Below are 24218 nucleotides of genomic sequence, written 5' to 3'. Positions count from 1 at the left end.
CTACCTTCAACTGAGGTCATGCACACAGATTCCTCCTGGGCCAGTGTCCAACTCTCGCTTCCACCCATGTAGCCTTCCTATCCCTCCCCACTCTCTGATGCAAAATTCCACTATTTGTCTTTCTATACCTACCCCTGCGAGGAGAATAGCAGGGTTTGCACCTCTCTTTCAAGACACCTGGTAAGGACTAAGTAGAAAAGATGACAGCTCGATGCTGACACAGTCCTCAAACAGGTGCATCCAACATCTACAGTTATTGTCACTCAAGAACATATTTAAGGTAAGGTCTATCTCTTCCCTTCTTGTCTGAGGCAGGAGCCAGCAAGGATGACTAGAGGCAGAGAATGCCTAAGAAAGGTACAGGCCTCCATTCTCCAGACCACAAAGCTCCCTGTTATCAGGTGAGATGGGGTTTCCCAGTGTGGTTTACTCTACCCCTTCTTTATATAATCAGGAGCAAAAGCCAAGAGCCTGAGGTCTGGAACAGACCTCAGCAACAACATCCTGCATTTACACCCAGGACTCTACACCCAGTGCACACTCACCGGCAACCTCCAGCATGCCTACAGGTTACCCTCTTCCTTTCTCTTGTGGGGGAAGCTCTCTTCTGGATATGCTCCACTCACTGGGAGTCTGGTCAGGTCAGGCCTACTCTGCGGGGTGAGGGGAACTGGCAGAGACCTGGTACCGAGCCATACACAAGAGGTCCTGAGGGTAATCTTCTGTGTGCACCCTTCTGCAAAGAGACAGCTGTGATTCCAGACTTCTGCACACTTTGCCCAATGGCCTCACACCCTGAGGGCTTAGGAGGAACCCACCTGGCTCCACGAAAGGAGTCTGATGGGGAAGTTTCTGGTAGATGGGTCCAGGAGAAACAACCCAAACCTAAGGGAAGACTGGCAGCAACTGACTAGCAAGTAAGCCTTAACCTAAAATAGAAGAATATTTTCTCTTTACGAGTTCTCACCTGACTGCTATAGTAAGTCTGCTGGAACATTGGGAACCCTGTGGCAATAATGAGTGGTGGGTATTTTGTACTTCACAGAATCAATAATGAATAAGATTTATATATATTCCTCTGAAGTTTCTAGAGAGCCTTTATCTCTGCCTGGCTGAGGATGTCTGAGGCCTTTCCCTGTTGTCTTCAGTTGGCACTGAGACATGTCACTCAAAACAATAGTGAACCATGACCCCATCTTTCCTATTGCCCTTTTCCCCCAATTACCGAGCCGGGAAGCCAAGGCAAAGTCAAATGAAGTAGAGGAAGCTTTGGTGCAATGGTTCATTAACTCCTACCTGTCCCTTATCCCCCCAGAACTTCAAATCACCATAAGTACCACCTCCACAAAGTAGTTCCATCCTAAAATCCTAGGAGATTCCAATACATTCCAATACATTCCAATACATTCCCCTCAGTCTGACATACCCATGTCTGCAATCTAAACACAGACCACCACTTCAGCTTTGTTCTCCCAAATTTTCTCTTTCTAAATTTACTTTTTATTCTTTATCAAATGTATTTTGGTCATTATAAAAGCAATGCATGTTATCACAAAAAATTTGACAAATACAGTAGACATAGGAAATAAAATGACCTAGTATCTCAATCCCATTCCTCATGAATTAACAGTATAATGTTTTTACACATTTCCTTCCAATCAAATTGCTATGCATTTTTCCTCCCTCCCACCCCCCATATGAATAAGATAGCCTTATTCCCCAAGTATGTCACTTACTAGTTGTAGGACCTTGGATGAGTCACTTATTTAATCTCCTGAAGCCAAACTCCCTGGCTAGAATGATGGCAGGGGTGGAAGATGATTGTGGCAGCTCTGCTCATTCCCATTACATCTGCTTTTCAACAAACTGTCACTGAGACCAATGATCAGATTTGTCAATAAGAAAATAGGATTCAACTTCTGAAATTCACATGACACACAACTTTTCTGAAACACAGTTGTCACATCCCAGGAGGTAGGTAGGTCTATTTCATGGAATAGTCTTACTCTGCCACACCATGGGGACAGCACGAGCCCAGAACTCAGGAGCAGCAATACACAAGTGTTGCCAGGGTTGAGAATTATTGCAAAGCTATCACTTACTGTGCACCTGCTATACTCAAGGAACTCTGCTAGGCTCTTGGCAATTTTTTTCCTCCTGTTCCAAACAAACTTGCAAAACAAACTTCTGATTCCCACCATCCAGATAATTAGGGCAAAAAGCTTGCTCAAGACCTCAGATCTAGAAGGCCCAGGGTCCCAGTCCTCTGCACCCAAATCCCATACTATTGCCCTAAGCAGAGATATGCTTCTCAGTGCATCATTTCTGGTTGGTTCATTTAGTACTCAAGCAGAATTTCTTATTCTATAAAATAGACTTTCTGGCTAATTTTCTTAAACTTCCTCCTCTGGCCTTTCTGCAAGGGACTAGGATTAGCTAGGTGGACCCATTCTGATCTCTGCTCACAACAATCATGACAGAATAAAATAGGAAGACTGGGAGAAATGTGTGACCTTTTGGCCAGCATGCCAAGGTAAGGACAGGGGTGTGGGAATGAGACTGGGTTGATTCAGTCTGAATGAGGAACTTGAGCTCATTCTCTCCTTGGAATAGATTCTTATTCCTGGAGCATCATCCCCCATCGTTGAATGAATGACACCTCACATCAAGCATACAAAATAGATATACTCAAATTATGGATGAGGAAACGAAGCTTCAGAAAAGTTAAGTAACCCACTCAAAACCATTGGCCAGTAACTACTAAAGCTGGACTGGCTGAACCCAGTTCTGCCCAACTCCCAAACCTAAGCTCTTCCACTCCACCAAGCTGCCTTCTTTACTGAGTGTCTAAAAACGTATGGAAATAATGCAAGTTTTTGTGGGGAGGATGCTTAGGACATCCATCAGAACATATCCTAGATTCCCCAGAAAGATGACTATATTCAGGAATCCTGATGGCAACTGCTTGCAGTTATTAAACCATCTGCCTGAGAATCCAAACTTTAATTTCCTCTCTGCAGGCAGGAATTCCTCAGGGAACATGCAGTTCAAACTTAAGAGAGGGGCAGAAAAACAGAAGTCCTCCTATGATAGACTGTTTACCAATTCTGGCCCCACCAAGCCCCCCATTCATTTATGTGATGTGATTTTGCCTCTCCTCCCATCAAGTGGTGGAGTTAACCTTCCTGCCCACTGAATCGGTGTTAGTATGAGACTTTCCTAAACTAAAAGAATACAGCAGAAGAGATGCTATGGGACTTCCAGGCCTCACCTTCTAAAGGTCTTCCAGATTTGGCTTCTATTCTCCTGGAACATATTTATCATCAAGTAAGGAAACTTAGTCTGGTCTTCTGGTGGAAGAGACACCACAAGATGAACAGAGAGAGGTACCCAACTGATAACCAGCACCAAATGCCAGACATGCTAGTGGATCCACCTTAACTATCCAGCCCCAACCAAGCTGTCAAATGACTATAGCTACATGAGTGATCCCACATGAGACCAGCAGAAGAACCACACATTTGGTTCCAACCCCAATGACTGATGCATAGAACCATAATTAAATAAACAGTTATTTTCAGCCCGAAGGTCTGGGTTTTTTTTACACAGCAAAAGATAACTGATACATCTTCCCTTTGCCTCTGGGAACACTTTCCTCACTTGCCCCTCTCGGCAATAACCAGCCACTAACCAGTGAGAAATCTCCTTTGGTTCTAAGCAACCCCCATGTGGGACTGCTCTTAGAAGCTTCTTCCCGATAATCACTTTCATTCTGTGTATATTTATGCCATCTACCCTCCAAGTTCCGCACTGCACTGGCCAACATAGGGTATTCATAAATGTATAAGCTAAGGACTCTTCCCTCAGTGAACTCATTACAGATATCAATAACCGAAACCCCCAAACAGTAGCAACACAAAGCAAAATGTGAAATACATAGTTGAGCTGGGCACCACAGCATGTGCCCACGGTGGGCAGAAGGGTGAATAAATGGGCAACATGCAAAAAGGTGCTTTGGGGTCCAATTTCCCAAATCACCTTACAGAGGATTACTCCAAGGTACAAATCCATCACCTCTGAAAGCAGGGGTGGCAAAAAGAATGCAACCTGAGAAAGACTGTCAAGTATATTTCAGACAAGGCAACTGATGTGGCTCATGGCCTAAAACCCTGCAGGCTTCAAGAAACCCCAGACTGAAGCCAGATATAGTATACACAGCTTTGACTGCATAAAGAGGAACCAAGCCCAAAGGTTTCACAAGGGCTCATAAAAATGTGAAAGGTTTAGAGACTTCTTTTATTGACACACAATTTCTCTTCATGTGCTCGAGAGGAAAGTGTCTTCTTCTCTCATATATCAAGCTGTTGGTCACAGTCAAATTCCTGTTGCCTTCTAAAAGAATTCCGAATTCCTTAAGTTGATATTTAGGGGTGCTCAATGATCTGGGGCAAAAGATCTAGAATCTTAATCCTGGTACTGGCATTTATTCACCCTGGAAAGGATACTTCATTGAGCCTGTTTCTTAATCTGTAAAACTGGGATTTTACATGCTAGGTCATAGGGATGTTATGAGAGGTAAAAAGACATAATTAAGTGCGTAGTATTGTCCCTGGCACGCAGTGGATGCTGACTAGCATTAAAATTCCTTCCCATGGTTCAACTCCTTCCATCATACTCAGAGAAGACAGATCTCTTCAGAAAAGTTTGTGGGAAGCCAGGGAGGAGGCAAAGTTTCTTTGGTATAAAGGCATCTTAAAGTTGGATGTGGTAAAAAGAGACTTAGTGATAAACTAGGCCTCTGTGTCATTTGTTTCTTTTTTCTTACTGCCCATCCCAAACACATCTTCACAGCAATCAGGTATTTAATTAAGGCTTTGCCAAGGCATTTTCTGAGATGGGAATGTAGATATGCTCATGGTCGAGTTTCACCCAAGCCAATCCTACTCCTAGCCCCACACTTTATACCCAACAATGGGCATTTGCCTCTGAGTAGAGGCAAATGTGTTCTGAGTAGAACACCGATCCCACACTGGGACTCTTCTTACCTCCTTCTCCCATTTCTTCAGTGGAAAGATCTCTCTAGTCTTCATTTCCCTAGTGCCACTCCAGCAAGACGCCAGTCCCACATCCCATCAGGCTAACTGGGAGTCCCAGAGAGAATCATCCCTGCCTCTTCCCCTACCTGCTCCCCTATTGACAGGAAAGTCAGCCCACTGTTGGTAATAACTCCTTCCCTTTCTTTCTACAAATATACATTCATATTCTATAGTAAAAAGAGAAACTGAACAGGACAAGATTTCCATCAGAGATCAATCAATCAATACCACTGAATGAAGCAGCATTTCACTGAACGTGAGGCACCAGGGAGCCCTGGAGATCCTCCTCCCCTCCCCCAAAAGTACACAAGCTACCACTCTATCAATCTCTGGAATTTCACTGCAGGAGTAGTTGTAGATTGTCTACAAGTATCAAACCCTATCTAACTATAGCCCACAGCTGGGGAGAAGTTATAGCTGCTAAAACATCAACCACTGACTCAGAATTAAAGAGAAACAGGCTCCTTCATAACTCATCCTACAGGGAGGACCAGCAAGCCAAACCCACCACTATCCCCACCCTGTCATTTATAAAGTGTAGTGAATTCCCAGTCCCCATAGTTGTTCCATTGCTCCCATCCAAATCATAGTTCCGACCCCTCACAAAGGGAATGGAAATAATTGGTTAAGTGACTCAATGTGTCAAGCTTTCTGCTTGATCCTTTATACATGATTCATTCCTACAACATCTCTGAGTAAGGCATTATTACTTCCATTTCACATGTAAGTAAACGGAGGCTAATAGAGTCCAAAGATAACACAGTCAGTACATAAAATTTGAATCAAGGCCCATGTAGCTCAAAGGCTATGACTTCACACCCAAGAGTCAACATGTAGAGCTGTACTCTCTTGGCATGTATTCTAAATACACCAGCCCTTGTTTGGAAGTCTGTGCCTTTATTACGGGTTTCCTATAGCTCCAGCACAGTGTCATGTGCTTAAAGGTAGTGTTCACAATGGCAACAGATGAAGTTACCTTCCAAATCCTTCCCAAAGCCCTCTTCCATCAGAGGCCCACTGAAACCTAGCCTAAACAGAGGGCATGTGAATGTAGTCACCACATTCCTCAAAAGTAATGCCTTTTATACAACATTTAACATACTATGTTGTCATGACACAATGCCATGAGTTAAAACCAAGAAGAAAAGACATGAGAGGAAGTAGAGGAAGTCTCCCAACCAGGAGACATGCAGAGAGGGTAGACAAAGAGTCATCTTCTCTGTGAGCTCCCTCTTTGCCTGGGAAAGAAGGTAGCACCACTAAGCTCCCTAGGTAGGGAGCTTCCCCTAGTTTTTGAACCTGGCTGAGGCCCTCATACAAGCCCACCTCATGACCTCTCATAAAGGGAGGTCACCACTAGCTGGGGGCTTCCTTAAAGCCGGCGCAAACACATCTCTTCCTAACAGAAATCAACTCTCCATGCTCTTCCCTGAACTCTCCCACATTGTCTAACCGAGGTTCCCAGACTTTGGACCAGGTAAGGAATCAGTTGCCGATGGCAACCAAAACACACTGCTTCAAATCCAACTTCACTTTGATTGGTTTGGAGGAACGGAAGTCAAGGAGGAGTCAGGACCAAGCAGCCTTTGTGTCTAATACTTTCACTTCACAATCAACATGCCCTATACTCATGTATAAGTCTTCAGGTTTTTAAAGGTCATTCCAGTAGCATCTCATCATCTCTTAATCTGGCAGACAGGATCTCCTGCAGTTGTTCTGTTCCTCTCCACAAGACTCAGGACTTTTGGAGACCAAAAGACTTTCAGCAGAGGAAGAGCAGAATATGACCTTCCCAAGACAAAGCCATAGAATCAGTCAGACTTGCAGATGGGTAGAGCCCTAGTAGCTCTCTCACCAGACTTCCCTCATCCATAGCAGGAGTGCCCTGTAAACCAGCACTGTCCAAGAGAACCTTCTATGCTGATGGGAAACGAACATATTTGCTCTGTTCAAGACAGACCTCACTCGCTAGTTACATGGGGCTACTGATCACTTGAAACATAGCTAATGCAATGGAAAAGTTGAATTTTTTATGTTATTTTAATTTTAATGAAATTTAACTTTAATAGCCATATGTGGGTAGTGGCTACTATACAGGACAAAGCGATTCTGCAGCAACGCAACCAGACCTCACTGCACTGGAAATGTACCACCTCAATTTGCCACATGGCATTCTGCAGACCAAGGAGCATCCTGGCATTTTACAGAGCAGATACTGCCATGTGTGCTGAAAGAACCACAAGACGAAAAGGCTAACTGGATTACCCTTTGCCTACAGTTTGGATATTGATCACTTCAATAACAAAACGCTTACATATTCTTGCAGACTGAGTGGGCTGGAAACAGAAGAAGAACTAAAGACCCTCTAGCCCAACCCCTCATTTTATCCATGGGAAAACAGACATACCATTCCTTTTTCCTCAGACTGTACTTGACTTGTGTTTTCTAGGGAGTTGGGCATGGTTGTGTGGCTCCAAACTTTCCCCTAAAGATTCTGACAACCTGCCCAGGTATTTTGTATCCCTAGGTATGCCAGGGGAAGAGCCCAACTGGAGAAAAGAGATTACAATTCCCATCATCACCATCAGCCACCAGAATCTCCTCCTTAGTGATTTCACAAGGGACCCAGAGGTCAGCAGTAAATTGCAGCTAACGGGCTAAGGGGGCTCTGGGCCCAGACTCAGCATGCAGAGCCCTGTGGCTCCTCTCTCATTATTGCCCATTCTCCACCTTCACTTGTCCAGTCACCTATTTGAAAAGCCCCTGATTTGAATGTTCATTTAAAAAAAAAAAAAAGTTTTCCTCTCATCTTAGTTCAGAGCAGCCGTCTCAGTTTAAATTTGGGGCTTCTAAGCAAAATTGTCTCCCAGAGCAATCTCTTTTCCTCTGTTATTTGCTTTGTTATTTGCTGGAGAGGCTCATTGGTGTGGGTACTAGAAATGAACATTTTGAAGTTATGGAAAGAATCTAATTTTCTTATAAAAAGAAAGATACATCTTTTTCTGTGTGTGTGTGTGTGTGTGTGTTTTTAAACTGGACATTAATAAGAATGCAAAGGCATGTCAGCCTAATTTTTATTATAGTTATGTAGAGAGCTTCGGTCGTACTATTAAGGAGAAATGTCTATGACATGTAAACATTTATTCACCAAACACTTATTGAACACCTTCTTTCCAGTCACTATGCCAGGCATAGCATTATCTTATAGAAAAGATAAATAACATTCATCCGTTCAATACTTATCGAGCCCCTACTGGAGGGAGAAGTTCTTATCTTCATAGTACTTACATTCCAGTAATGGAAGTTTTTCAATACTCATGTGTACAAAATAAAACTATCACTTCAAATACTGTAAGTCCCAAAAGAACATAAAAACGGTAGGATAGAGAGTGATGAGGGGATGGGGGTGTACTACTTGAGCTATGGTGGTCAGGAAAGTCCACTTTAAGGAAGTGACATTTGAGCTAAAGCCTGAATTTGGGGAAGGGGTCAAATGAGAGGATGAGAGATGCCCCAGGTAGAAGGAATCACATTGTAAAAGCCCTGAGATAAGAACAAGCTCCACATGTTTTAGGAACAGAGCACTGGTAAGGCTGGAGTGGAGTGAACAAATGGGAAGTGTTTCAGAGAAAAGGTCTGAGAAAGAGGGAGGCTCAGATTACACAGGGCCTTACAGGCAAGGTAAAAGGTGTGGATGCTATTCCTAGAACAATGGAAAGGCACTCAGGAGTTTTAAACATAAGAGAGAGATGATCAGATTTATGAATACAAATGCATACAATTATGGATAAAATATTTACAATCTAGGAAGACAACTACAAAGCAGGTCATTACAAAGTATTATAGGAACTATGTTAATGAAGAAACCTGTAGTAAAGAACAGGCAGGCCCCTTAGGGTGATGGCATTCCAGGCCATCACAGCAGGTGCAAATGTATGGAAATGTGAAACAACACTGTGAACCATCATGGCATGCAGAAGGGCCTACAGTTGGTCAGTCAGTGTGGAGGCCAAGTAGGTATGAGTCACCCCTGTGAGATCTTAGACATCAGTCCCAGAAATTGAAATTATTTTGTAGGCCACTGGTTCTTGACTTGACTTGACTCTTAAAATACTGGTATTGGGCCCCACACCAGACCAATCAGATCAGAGATTCTGAGGTAAGAGGGCAGGCACCAATATCTTTAAAAGCTCCGTGGGAGATGCTAATACATAGCTAGGTCTGAGAACCATGCTGTAGGTGATGACTGAGGGGCCCTGCAGGGTTTGAGATAAGCAGTAACAATTATTTATTTCCCATTACAAATTTGTTTTTCTAAAGATTATATTTTAGCATATGGTATTTTTAAAGTATACTAATATTCAAGCAAGATGACAAATTAACTACCTACATTAGCATTTAAAAGTGCTGAACATTGACACAAACGGAAGCACAAGTTTCTACTACTCCTGAACTCTAGCTCTTATGACAGTTCATAAGAAACCGAGAAATTTCTAAACACAGGAAAGCATCAACAGTACAGAGGGGGTGGATTTTAGAGCCAGAAGGTACTCCCGAGAGACCCGTGACTTTATAGATACAAAAAGAGAGGCCCAGAGAGGTGCCCAGGGTTAGCAGCAAGGCCAAGGCTACCCAGGGTTAGCAGCAAGGACAGAACTAGACCCCAAGCTGTTTCTACCTCGCCATGTTGCCACTTGTTTCAAGAAATGCCATCCTAATTTCCAGACTGGCATCTTTCACAATATTAAGTAGATCATGAAAGAGCACTTAGTTTTAGAAAAGAAATGTAAAAGCGGAAAAGGATGGGGGGGGGGGGAAAGGCCAAACTAATTAAATACAGTTTTGGGCATATACTTTATTTTTCAGGTTATCCACTTAGTTTATGACTGCTAAAGTTACTGCTTCTTCTCATGCTCGCTTTTGCTATTTCCATAGGTTTCTATAAACTGAGAATTTGTTCAAAGTAATACAAGTTTTCTACAGGTTAGTGATCTTATTCAAGGCACATATTTCAAGATGCAGACACATATGTCAAGACTCCAGCCTCTGGAAGAGAGAAGAGTTTAAAGCAAGAGACAGAGAAGACTGGGTTCCTTCCCCATGTGGCAGGATGCATTTCAGGATAGAATTCCAGCTCTATGTTAGAACCAAGCCTCTGAGCATTGTTCGAGTCTACATTTGAAACACCATTCCAGCACTGAAAGCTGAACTATACTGTACAGTTTAACGGTATGTGAAGGGAAAGCAGCAGCAGAGCTGGCTACATTTATATCACCAACTCTGAGCTCTAAACACAAGATTCACGCAGCAGCAGTGACCAACTATGTGGTTCTTCTCCATTTCTTCTCCAGTTCTTGATGAAGTCTTTCATTTGACTTTCCTCTGGACAAGGTGGAGGAAGCACACTGAGGTTTTAATGCCAGCTGAGTTCGTTGGAAACAGAGGTAAAGGATGTCTCAGCTACAGGCACTGTCCAATCTGGATGCAGCGAAAGCCACAGAACCTGACTTTGCGCATTTAAGTGTGTGAATCCTGCAGTGAATCCAAAAGATAGTGCTTCTTGCTACTCACAATGACCAAAGAAGAGACTGGGTTCAAGCTGGATGGTGTGTCAGCTATGAAAGCTATGACCATCCCCAGTAGAGGTAGATAGTGCAAATGAGTCAGCAGAAATAGTGGCTTGGCCCAGGCTTGGTCATACGAAGATGGAAGCAATTCCTTAGGCTTCAAAAAATCAGTCGAGTAGCCCAGGAGCAAGACTACATACAGATGAGCTCAGGAGGAGGAGCACAGAGCTTGGAAGTTGGCCCAGAGCAAGCCTATAGTTGAGCTCTGTGAGGTCCATGGTAAAGGGCTGACCAGCCCAAGGGTGGTCACTTCTGACTTTAAAGGGACGGAGCTCAAGATAGGCATCAGTATGTTTCTTCAGCCAGAAATCCTCTGAAATTATCTCCACATCTTCTCAGGATATACCCAGAGCTCTACCGCTGTCCGGAATAGAGGTAAGGGTGCCCAGAACTCGGTCTATCTTTCTAAACTGTGAAACTACACTTTACAATCCTTTAAGATCTTTGAATATTACTTTCAAGAATAACTCAAGCGTTTTGTTTTAAACTCCCAAAAGGACATCACTACTCTATATTATCTTGTTTTTTCTGCAGCCTCTCAGAGGCTTTTATAGACTTATCTGATGTTTTTGATCCCTGAGTAAAGGTCCTAAAATACTTCAATGTTCTATTGTAATATTTATACATTTCTTCTTCTATTCTTATATTGTTTCTTTTTTTTACTTCTTATGCAACTCCAATTCTAGAGCATTTTATGTGTCTTAGCAACTATTCTTCTCTCCTATCTATTTTTTGGAGTGCATTCAGCTTAAAAACACCTATAAAGAACACCAACAAAGAACATACTTTAGTGTCACGTACAGATTGAGGCTATATGATGCATGTTCTAATGCCGCATGAGGTGAGGCCGTTTCTCCAGAATGCTTTTATATGGCTTGCAAGGTGATCTTTCAGAACAAAATACTTTACCACTCTTCTCTGTAAGACTTCATATATTCCATGCATGGTGGTTCCTTTCTATTTTTAATGCATCTGGAAACACAAAAGATGATTCCAGTGTCACTACCAGGAATTCACGGTTCTTTCCCCCTGTGTGAGTGATCAACCACCCATCAGTGGGCAAGTCCTGCAGTAGCTGCTTACTCCTCTGGATGCTTCCACTGCCTTTGCACGTCCTCCCTCTGAAGAGGCTGGTCAGGAATGTCTTCTGGAGCTGGGGCTGGTGTGCCCATGTAACCTTCTGGCCTACATCCACTCTCAGGCACTCATCCCAACATGCCAGGAAAACATAGAACTTTTGTACTTTTATTTTTATACATTTATTTTTCTGTCCTTCTCATCTTCAAAAGTCATCTTATCTGTGCCATGTTTTAAATAGAGCTAAAGGGACAGTGGGTGGCTTGCAATTGTTCCCTGCATGGTCCTGGTCAGGATGCTGTGGCTTCAGATGGAGGAGGAGCAGAAAGTAGAGACTTGGAGAGCTGGAAGTGGGTGCTGGTGTCATCTCCATCCTGCACCCCCCTTTCACTCATGAAGAACTGTTTCAGGCACATGAGATGCCCTCGGCCATCCTCCTCTCCTGCAGACACCCTCATTTCCAATACGGTATTTGGAAGTCAAGCTGCTGCTTCTTTGGAAGAACCTGGAGTGAGCAAGGTCTTCAGGTGCAGGAAGGAGGGTCCATTTGCTAAGGAGAAAAAGAAAACCGTAGTTGGTGCTTCTCTCGTTTCCAGGCAATCTTCGCCATCCTCTCTTACCCTAATAACAGCCCCTTCCACAGGCACTAGGCAGGATTCCAGGCCCCCCACCTCAGGAGTGAGCCTGGGTGTTTGATTTTTGCCTTAGAGCACAGACTCATAAGAATTCAAATATGATTTACATACATTATGGAAATATGCCACTGGTGCTAAAACAGACTATAATCATCAGAGTTCAGATGAATTGAAACTCTTACCTTTTAGAGGGGAGACATCTCTTTTTTTTCTTTGTGAATCTCAAAGTGAAGGGCCACAAGGGGCTGATTTCCAAGTTCCTTCCAACTCCTACACCTCCACACTGGCTCTTACTCCTGCCACGCAAGGCAGTGAGCTTCTGGTTTTATAATCTCCACAGGCTCCAGCGAGAGTCCACGCCACCCAGACTTTTAAGGCCTAGTTAGGAGGACTGGCACTTGTCCTCCAACCTGTGGAGCAAAATTCAACAAGAAGAAGCCCACGAGGAAGGCACGGATTTTCCCTATCCCCAGCCCCCTCTCAGGACAGCAGCCACATGCCGTGAAGGCAGAAGCCCATGCAGCCGTTCCCCTCCGAGAGCTCTGCCTGGCTCTGGGCCTGACTCCGAATCATCTGGCATCACGGCCACTTCTACATTAAACAGTGCTCCGCATCACTTTCAGAGCTAACTTAGAGGAGCCACAATACAGGTTTCAATATCTGAACATGAAAATATAAACATTTTATGTGGTGCTAAAATGAAACAACTTCTCAATCCAGAAGGCGTCCATCTCTCAGCCACTTCCTGAGTTATTCTCTGGGCCGTCAGCCTATGGGGACTTTTCAGAAACCAAGAGGCCACCGGGCAGTATTTATGCCTGTGGTTTGATCTCAGAAGCAGCTCAGAGTTAGGAAGAGGAGAAAATTGGGAGGTAATCCTAGAAGGCTTTGATGTGGAAGCCCACAGTCCTGCAGAATGAGATGTTCTGGGAGGTGTGCAAACAGCTCTGGCTTCCGGGAGCAAAGTCTAGGCCAGAGGACCAAGGTCTGTGATGCCATGAGACATTTTTAGTCGAGCGACTGAAGCCACATGGGACTCCCATGTTGCAGTGCTGTAGCTATAAACCCACTTGCACCCTGACCTCCTGGGATAAAGAGTGAATTGGGTACCAAAGGGAAGAAGAAAGAAGAAAGCATAGTGCTGAGGTGGGGGCATAACCTTGGTGCAGAGGTAGAGCCAGATCCCATGTGATTAAGTACAGTTTACAGTTCATCCCAATTCCAATTACTGTGATCTAATTTACCCACTCCCACGGGAATTTCGAGAGCCACCCCAAAGTAATAAGAATAATCCATTGTGTTAATTGAGTCCTGGTAAACAGGTCTAATTCCTCATAATGACTGTAAATATGTGCACTGACCACAAAATGCAAAAATTACCCTATCACACCCAGAGTGTCAGATTTCCTTGGTTGTCAGCTCTGTCCAGTATTTGCATCACTTTGGTTTTTTGTGGGGAGGTGCTTGTGATTTTTGTGTGTGTGTGGTAAAATATACATAACATAAAATTTAGCATTTTAACTATTTGTAAGTGTACAACCAGTTCAGTGGCATTAAGTACTTGTACATTATTGTACAATCATCACAACCATCCATATCCAGAACCTTTCAGGATCATCCCATACCGAAAGCTGCATTATTTTTCACACAGGTCATGAGACATCCCAGACCCCAAAGGTCTTCCTGTGCTTGTATTCTAAGATACAATATTATACAGGGGGAAGAAGAGCGGGTCCACGGAAGTAGCATCTAATGACGTACTCTAAGGGCAAAGCTGTCTTTTGTCCCACCCTCTACTTCATGGGGTTCTCACTGCTTTGAGGACAGAGACCAGAGCTGCCTGGGGGCCCAGAAAGAGAAGGCAGTCTCATACACATAAATGGCACTCCTTACAAAAGGCAACTTGAGTAGTTCAGCACTTTCTCTCCTCTCCTTCCTTTGCATCAAAACATTCCCACACCCCATCCGCTTTTTCACAAGATTACCATAATAAAATCCTCCCAAGCCCTCTTGCCAGCGAACACCTCCTCTATTCCTGATGATTTTAATGGGATTTCTCCTACATAAAAATGGAAGCAACCAACAGACCCTGCCTCCTATGATTTCTCCTTCCTACACCTCATAAGGATGGTTCTGCCCATGATTGGTCTCTATTGATTTCCTCAGGCTGCCACTAGAAATCACCATCCACTCAATGGTTTAAAACAAAAGAGAGAAAAGAAAACAAACAAACAAAAGACAAAAAAACAGAAATGTATTCTCTCACATTTCACGCCAGAAGTCCAAAATCAAGGTGTCACCAGTGCCATGCTCCTACCTAAGGCTCTAGGGAAGAATCCTGCCTTGCCTCTTCTTCATTTCTGGAGCTCCTGACAATTCTTGGCATTCCCAGGCTTGTAGCTATCTCACTCATCTCTGCCTCCACCTTCCCATGGCCTTCTCTCTGTGCCCTCTGCTCTTAGAAGGATGTTGTCTATTGGGTTTAGAGCCAACCCTGATACAGCATGACCCCACCTGACCTTAACTAATGACACTGCAAAGACCTGATTTCGAAATAAGGTCATATTCTGAGGTTCTAGGTCGACATGAACTTTCAGAGGATACTTATTCAACCCCCTACACTTACATCTTAAAGATGTATTAAATCCTATTTCTTTTCTGTTTTTGCTTTTGCCTTTAGCCCCTGCTCTGTTTCAATCTTGTTCTTGACTACTTTGTTGGAAACCTGAGGCATCTGCCTTTGTTCCCCGTACCCCATTAAATATCTCCAAACCTCACTTTAAAATCTGTGCATGGCTGGGTGTTCTACACAACTGATGAATTATTGAACACTGAAACTAATGATGTACTATATGTTGGCTAATTGAATTTAAACTTAATCTTTTTAATGTACTGTTGAATCCGATTGGCTAGTATTTTGTTGAGTATTTTCGCATCTGTGTTCATCAAGGATATCGGTCTATAGCTCTCTTTTTTGGTGGGATCCTTGTCTGGTTTTGGGATCAAGGTGATGCTGGCCTCATAAAATGAGTTTGGAAGTTTTCCTTCCATTTCTATTTTTTGGAACAGTTTCAGGAGAATAGGAATTAGTTCTTCTTTAAATGTTTGGTAGAATTCCCCCGGGAAGCCGTCTGGCCCTGGGCTTTTGTTTGTTTGGAGATTTTTAATGACTGTTTCAATCTCCTTACTGGTTATGGGTCTGTTCAGGCTTTCTATTTCTTCATGGTTCAGTTGTGGTAAACTTAAAAAATAAATAAAAATAAAAAACTAAAATGGATGCATGGATAACAAGTCAAGAAGGAAATAATCATAAGTTGCCCAGAGAGCATTCACTATTGCAAGTATCCATCTCTCCTCGTTCATCCACGAAGCAACGAGTGCCCATCTCACATTCAGCATTGTGCTGGGGGCTACAGGGGCTCCTCCCCTCAAGGGGCTTAGTGCCTACAAGAGAAGTGAGCTACCGCCTAGCAAGGAAGGTGAAAGTCAAATGCTGAAGGATGGAGGATACATGTGGAGGTGGAGCACAAACGGCAGGGGACAAGCTGGGAAAAGGCCTGAAGGTACAAATAAGCCTGGTGTTTTCTGGGGACTGTGAACTGAACACATGTGACTACACAACAGGCTTTGCTGCAGAGAAGGGGCTGGATCAGTGATAAGGCTGGGAAGACTACTGTTTGTGGATGTGCACCTGATTCTTTATAGGGCCTTGAGTCCAGGCCAAGAGGACCCATTAAGGGTTTCTAAGCAATTGCGGAGTTTGACTAAGTGGTGTTCAGGGAAGCCAGATCTAAGTTGGGTGTGCATGACGGACTGGGAGGAGTAGAGAGTTGGCAAGGAAGCCCTGGCTGAGAGCCCAGTTAAGAAGACAGGCTTCAGGGCCAGAGCTTTATTCCTCCACTATCAGCGACTCCCCATCCACTGCAGTAACCTTCCGTCAGACTCTCAATCAATACAGCCATCCTGACATGGCTGGGGGTAGGGCACCCAGCTGGCTTCCAGCCCTCCCTTCCCATTAACATGATGAGTTGCAGAGGGCATGTCAGGCAGAGCTTTCAGTGAATTCCAGGAATGGAGATCCCCTTCAGACACAAATCCCTGAAGAGAAGCTCAGAAGTGCTTTACGAATCAACACATGAACTCTTATGGAGAATGGCCTGTCCAGAAAGGGCAGAATCTCCATCTCAGCTCAGATCCTGTTTCATCCCACTGTTAGGCTTCCCTAGGACTGGTGCTGAACTCCACAAGGCCCATCTCTGAGCCTCTTCTCTTGCTTTAGGCGTTCTTAGAGAAATATGCACAGAAGTTGGGAGCTCCAATTATCATGAGGACGGATGGCTCCTTTGGCTTTGCTTCTCAAGAAAAGCTTAGTACACCATCGCAGGAGGTTTCCCCTGGCTCCACACCCACCGCCATCCTTGCCAGACTGCAGACCAGCCCAGAGCAACAAGGCCCCGGGAAAGAGCTGCGGCAGGTGCCTGCAGGGGAAGGGGCAGGCATGGAATTTCCTGAATGCAGCCAAGGCAAAGGCACACTCTCCACTTCTGCCTGCTTTTAAACTGCAAGTTCAAACTTCACTAGAAATAGACGGTACATGGGACAAGAGTCTACAAGGAAAATAACCGTCCTCCAGGTTATTTTCCCTTTCTTAGTAGTCAGTCTAATCTGAAAGACATAGCAACTTCCACCCCCTTTATTTCTGAAGAGCAATGCAAACAGGTGATTTATTTGTACTAAAATTAAGCTCCCTCTGTGTGTATCTTCTTGATGATATTCATATACTGAATCTGACTCACACTTTTGATGTGGAAAGGTTTTATTAACATAACTACTTATCCCAGCCCACTCCCATTGGGATTCATGGCTCTTGCCCAAAGTACATTTTGGCTATTTCAACATTACCTTAAATTCTGGTGCAGATTAATGTCTCATGACAAGCACATTCACAGATTCTATGAGAAATTCCTGGCTGTCCCTGGGCAACAATAATGAAGCAAAACTGAGAGTAAGAAACAGCCGTGACTACACAAGCAAAGACCCCCAGACTGAGGAGTCTAGAGACCCGGGGTCTTATTGCAGCCCTGTGCTCCAGCCACTTGAGTCCTCTGGGTCTCAGGCTCCTCATCTGTACAAAGAGAATGCTGGCCTCACACAGTTCTTAGCTGTCTTCCAACTCTGACTTCCTGTGATTGTAAAAGACATTTAAAAATATCTCTAGGGAAAGAAATCTCACAATATTATTTAGTCATGAGAAGATTGAACTAATGATATCTAATATCTCTGGGTTCTAAAGTCTGTTATTCTATTATATACAATGGTTTTTTAATGTGAAAAGATTAGTAAAAAAGAATTTTTTTTAAACAAACAAAACAGAAGTCTCCTTTTTTAATGCCCATTCTAAAAGAACCGAAGTTAAAGAGTCTAAAATAAAATCTCCAGCCATTCTGTGTTCACACACAGAGAAAGTGGGTGGATGAGATCAAAGCTGTACAACATCTGGGGTGGCAAAGACTTGTGGTAACTGGGACTGTTGGCTGACTGAAACAAGACACAACAGTTATGAGACACTATACCACAGTCTTAACTCCATATTACTGCTAGACCTTTTGCCATAGAAGGAGCCCAAGATCCCAACATATCAATGACATTATACGAAAAAAATCCATCTTCTCTTGGCAGAGGTACAGCAAAGCGGCAGATCCTGGAGTACCAGAACAGCATCTCAAGCATCTTAAGAACTTAGGTGGGGCAACTAAGGGCTTCAGCAGGAGCCCAGTTTTGATGTTACTGTGCAAAAACTCCTCTCCAAGTTGAAGTCACCCTGGTTAACAGGACTTAGATTAGTTCAGGTAACAATGGAGGTACAAAGAGGGTACAGTATAGGGACAGACAGTTAAGACTGATTACCAAATACTCCACTGAATCTGGCCATAACAGGGTAGAGAGATGGGTGAGAGGTGACGTCAAGTGATCAAGCATCAGAAAGGTTTTGTCAGGCCCCAAGTTTAAGCAAAAACTGTCACTTAACACAGTCAGAAGTAAACTAAGCCCTCAAGGACTGGGAATAGATTTTGAGTGCTGGTATGCAGAAGATGCTCAACTGTGGGTGTTGACCACATGGAAACTTACAAAGAAACTAACTATTGATCCACTGTTCTCTGAACAATATTTCCCATTCATGGCAGCTCAGACTGCTAGGTCAGCTGCAAGAGAGGGAAATGGGAATAAGGGGTAACCTTCTAAGCTTAAAGTTACCAAGACTGGGTTCATGTCCCCTGGAAAAAGGATCCCACTTCATCAACCACCCTGGGTACCCCGATGGAAAGGAGCTGTATTATCTGGATTGGTTGGGGATCTATGAGAGAGTCAATGTCCTCCATAGTCTAAGTTGGAGGTGACTCTTGGAAAAGGGGGTACTCATCTACTTGAAGAAATATCCCTTATCATCTATTTGAAGAAATACCCCCTTAGCAACACCTCTTACCTAGCTGTTTTAGGGTCTTAGAAAAACTAAAAGATTTCAGGTTGCTGGAAGTAGTTGGACACAGAGAGTCCTCCAGAGTCATTAAAATGAGTGAGCAATTAAAAGCTTTGGGTGTCTAATTCCTGAGTACTTAGATCAGGCACAAGTGATAAACCCCAAGAATAAGCACCCGCTGAGTCTGTTTTCAGGGAAAATGTTCCCTTATTATGAGGAGAACTAGCATTAGATAAAGTAATGATCATTTTCAGCTGAATATTTTGAGAAATCATATTTAATTTGAAACTTGGTTTGCATTCCTTCAAATTCCATTTCTTATGACATCCCCATCTTCCAATAGAGAGGACAGTCAACCAACACATCCTGGATTCTGTTAGAGGTCCTTTATTTGGAGAAGCATATCTTAATACAGTCGGAGTCCGTGGGTTTTATATCTGGAAAATTTCTGGACCACTGATCTGCCCTGGCCTCTCTTAGCCATCCATGCCTGTGTCAAAGATTAGCTAACTATTTATTCAATACAATCACAGTGTACTTCCAATTATTTGGCAGGACCTTCAAATTTCATAACACCTGGAAACAGACCCACACATGGTCACTTGGTTAATGACAAAGTGCTGTGGGGAAAGGATGGTCTTTTCGAGAAATGACTCTAAGCCAAGAGGATGGCAAAACAGGAAGAAAAAAGTGAATAATCTTTCCTTAACCACACAGGAAAAGCACTTTCAAATACATTACTGATCTAAATGTAAAAAGTAAAACAGTGACGTTTTTACAGTACCAAATTTAGAATAGACAGATTTTTTTTAAACAGAACACAAACCCACTAACCATAAAAGAAAATATTTTATAGACTGGACTACATTAAAACTATTAATTATATTCATCAAAATACACCATGAAGAGCATGAAGAGGCAAGCCATAGACTAGAAGGAGATATTCACAATACACTTATCAAAGGATTCATATCCAGAATACATAAAGAACTCCTACAACTGAGTAAGAAAATGCAGCTAATTCAATAGCAAAGACAAGGCAAAATAACTGAAGATTCATTTTACAAAAGACAGCACCTAAATGATCAATAAACATTGAAAATGTTCTTGACTTCATTCACCAACCAGGAAATACAAAACAAAACAAAACCGAGCCAAAGCATGGCACTACCACACACCTACCGGAAGAGCTAAAATTAAAAAGACAAATAATACCAACTGTTAGCAAAGATGTGGAGCAGGTAGAAGTATCCTCCCTGCTAATGGAGTAATAAATTGTTACAACTACTTTGAAAAAGTACTTGTTAGGATTTAACTAAAGCTAAACACACTCATACCCTATAGCCTGGTAATTTCTCTCCTAGATAAATACTCCTCAATACTGGGTACATGTATTCATCAACAGACCTACACAAAAGTGTTCATGGCAGCTTAGCCCCAACCTGGAGACAACTCAAATACTCAAGTACTTATGAAGTAAAATGGATAAATAAATTGCAGTATATATATATACACTGGATTGTTACCCAGCAAGTAGTGTTAAGTGTAATTGCTGCACTCAGCATGGATTGATCTCACACAGGTAATGCTGGACAAAAGAAGAGAGATGTGAAATAGTATACACTTGAAGATTTCATTTATATAAAGTTTCAAAACAGGCAAACTTATCTTAAGGTGCTGGAAGTCACCCTGGGGACTGGCCTTGAAGGGAGGGATTGGAAATGGAAGAGAACACTGGGGGCCAGTGTTCAGGAGAAGCGTTCTGTTTCTTGCTCTATTGGCTACTCAAGTGTGCTCACTGGGTACGAATTCACTGAGTTTAGGATCTGTGTACTCTTCTGGATGTACGTTATACTTGATTAAAAGTTTACAGTACAAAAATATAAATAAAATAAAATTTTATTTTATTTATTTTATTTATAAAATAATTTATAAATTTATTTATTTATTTTTATAAAATAAATAAAATTAAATTTAAGACAAAGTTTATGTGGGGGAAAGAATACATGAAAACTGACTTGCAAATCTAAACCTATTAAATGACAGTGAAGTTGATATCTTCTTATTGTTCAGATTTTTTTGTTCTAAAATTAAAACTGGCTTTTTTATTTAAGATCTATGCCTCTCCTTCAAAAAGAACTGGAAGCCACAGTCTTATTTATTGAACAATACACACTCGAGGTCTTTTTAGTCTTCACTGGAAGCTTTTAGGACATCAAAATTGTTAAATTTTGTTTGGTTTACTTTTACTTTTTTCCCATGTTAATATATGTTTTTTTTTTTAAATGCAATTTTTCTTGGCTAACACCCTCTAATAAAGATTAACAACCTTAATATTTACACAGCCAGCAAGCAAATTCAGCTGAACTGAACACAGTTTACCCAATCAGAGTCTTCAGAAGGCTTCAGCCAGTGGTAATTTTTCAGTTCTAATGGGCTCATGCTCACTGGACAGGGAAGATACGGAGCAATTATCTCAGCACTCCAAGCCAAGAAACACAGCCATGCTGTTGGGGAGGCGGGGGCTAAGCAGCATGTGGGACAGAGACCAAGCCCGCTCTAGTGAAACAGAACCTGGCAGGCCAGAAGGAGCTCATGGTTTCTTACACAGAACATGTGCGCTGGCTTCCACCCCTTTTGAAGGAAAGCTTTTCCAGGAGGTGGGATGATTCCCTTTTACCCAACGAACTTAAATTTGTGCAATGCCCATGGTTTACAAAATTTCCTAGATACTAATATCAAATGAGTCTCTTGTTCATCCTAAAAAGAAAAGAGGGGGGGTTATGACTATCCCCTTTTTGCTCATGAAAGAACTAAGACTCAGACAGCAAAAGGACTCCTTATAGCTCCAGCAACAGTAAGTCATACATCAAGGACAAAGCACTTTCAGGCACAGTGCTCTGTCTCCTGTACCATGAGGTCTCCTGGTGACAGTGAGAACACAATCCCAAGACTTGAAAATAGGCTAGGATTATTAGACATCGGGCAGTAGGCAAGCTGGAAACTAGACCCAAGTCCACAGACAGTGTTCACACCTTCAGGATCAGGCATTTGGAGGCATTAGGAAAACAAAGTGGGCTGGATACAAGCCAGGACTAGGGGCAATTAGCTGTTGAGTGTGACCATGGTTAGAATGCTTCAGTCTGATTGTACTACAGAAAGGTCATCAGCAATGGTAGAAACATGTGCCATGTGGGCAGGCTTTTCTGCAAATAGGAAACTGACACCTCTGGGTTTGAAACATATGAGATACAGTTCTGAAATCTGTTCGTGAATATGACAGGTTTGGGTTTTGCTAGAGATGGTATGTTTTGAATACCAACAGTATAAAGAGCAGTGGCTTTAGAGTCCAGTAGATTTGGCTTTGAACCTCATCTCTACTTTTCACTAGATATGTGTCCCAGAACACGTTACTGTGCTCTGATGAGCTTCAGTTTCCCTGACCATAAAATAGTAATGATAATACCTATACATCAGAATCATTGTGAAAATGGATGAAATAATAAATGTAAAGTTCCTGGCATGTAGTAAGCAATAAAGAAGTATTACTTCCTTTTTCTACTCCCTACCTTAAAAAATATCAGTTTGGATCTTCCTTGGCAGCTAGGATGAAATAAAAACATAAATCATCTAAAGTCATACCTTACAGGATAATCATATATGAATATATACTAACCTTCTATGACCCCATTGAAGATCCTTGACTTTTTTTTTCTTTTTCACCTGGAAGTGATCATATTAACTCAGTGCCTACTTCATTCTTGTTTCATTTTCTGGAATAGAAATTGTAATAATCTTCTCCTAAATTTCAATCTAAGTGATTAACATAACAAAAACATGTCAGCTATAGTCAGAATCCAGCTCCCATGATTTTCTCTAGGACTGATGTTGCCAAATGCTACCTGAAAGAAAAAAATGAGTGTCTGATTGCTAGGTGAAGTCCAAATGTTGCTCTGGACAATAACCATAGACCCAGAGAAGCCTTATATATCTGGCTACCTATGACTTTCTTTTAAAAATGCAAATACAATCTTTTCAAAATCTACAGGTATTCTTCCATTAAAATCTTTTGCTGTCACCTCAAACTCCATGAATACCCTCTACCCATAAACTGAGCCCTCCTCCCAACCACCCTATTTCTATCTATACCTGAATGTTCTTTGACTCTCAGAAATAAGAAACTGGAAGGACTCCTATTAAATGTATTTGGTCCAATGTCAAAATGTTTCCGCTGCATCCCTGATTTCTTTCAGTGTAGAGGAACTGACCACTTCCTTGTTGCATTATTCTCATTCTTGGTAAAGTTCTTCCATAAATCCAACTGGGATGTTTCTCCTTATGTTTTCCCTGCCCCCACCCCCATTCACTAATCCTGGTGCTGTCTTCAAGAGCAATAGGGGATACACAGATCAATCTCATTCTTCTTTCACACTGGAGGCCCAGCAATATGCAAGACAGCCATTATGTTTATATGTACGTTTTCTGCTCTGAATCAAACATTCAATTCAAAAAACATCTGCTGAGGGTCAACTATGTGCCTCACACTGCTATAGATGCTAAGATGGAAGAACTAAATAACACATGGCATTGACATATAAGATGGTCACACTAGTCACAAAGAACAATCTGGATGTGACCTGGCTTCCAGATTACTCACCCTCTCCCTCCTCCAGATACACTATGGCTTCTTGATGCTTCTCTTCAAGCATGGTACCCAGAATGTGGGAGAAAAAAAAACAGATGGGTACACTGTGCTCCTAGGTATTTACCCAAAGGAGCTAAAAGCTATGTCTACGCAAATACTTCCACATGGACGTTTGCAGCTTTATTCAAAATTGGCAAAACTTGGAAGCAACCAAGATAACCTTTTAATTGGGGAGTGGATAAACCATGGTACATCCATACAATAGAATATTATTCAGTGCTAAAGAGAAACAAGCTGTTAAGCCACACAAAGACATGGAGAAATCTTAAATGCATATCGCTAAGTAAAGAAGCCAACCCAAAAACACTACATTCTGTATGATTCTACTATGTGACATTCTGGAAAAGGTCATAGTATGGAGACAATGAAATCACTGGTTACCAGGGGTTAGCACGAGAGAAGGACAAATAGGTAGAACACAGGGCATTTTTACGGCAGTAAAACTACTGTGTCTAAACCATAATGGTGGATACCTATCATACTTTTGTTCAAATCCATGGAATGTACAACAGTGACTCCTAATGTAAATGATGGACTTTGAGTGATAATGATGTGTCAATGTAGGTTCATCAACTGTCACAAAGGCACCACTCTAGTGAA

General features: G+C 42.4%; 1 protein-coding gene and 1 long non-coding RNA gene across 26 annotated transcripts in view; both read right to left on the bottom strand.

Annotated features, from left to right (window-relative positions):
• Positions 1–24218, bottom strand: part of KALRN (kalirin RhoGEF kinase) — a 661891-nt gene that overhangs the window by 522717 nt on the left and 114956 nt on the right. The gene's annotated exons all lie outside the window — the stretch shown is intronic.
• On the bottom strand, positions 8855–22836 carry LOC131824643 (uncharacterized). The gene is made up of 3 exons (XR_009350920.1): positions 22590–22836; positions 12618–12845; positions 8855–12350 (listed from the first exon to the last, which is right to left on the bottom strand). It is a non-coding gene; the product is annotated as an uncharacterized LOC131824643 (long non-coding RNA).

The sequence above is a fragment of the Mustela lutreola genome, chromosome 2 (genome assembly GCF_030435805.1).
Source record: "Mustela lutreola isolate mMusLut2 chromosome 2, mMusLut2.pri, whole genome shotgun sequence".
NCBI lineage: Eukaryota > Metazoa > Chordata > Mammalia > Carnivora > Mustelidae > Mustela > Mustela lutreola.
The sequence above is the reverse complement of the archived record's forward strand: the minus strand, read 5'-3'. Positions and strand labels throughout refer to the sequence as shown.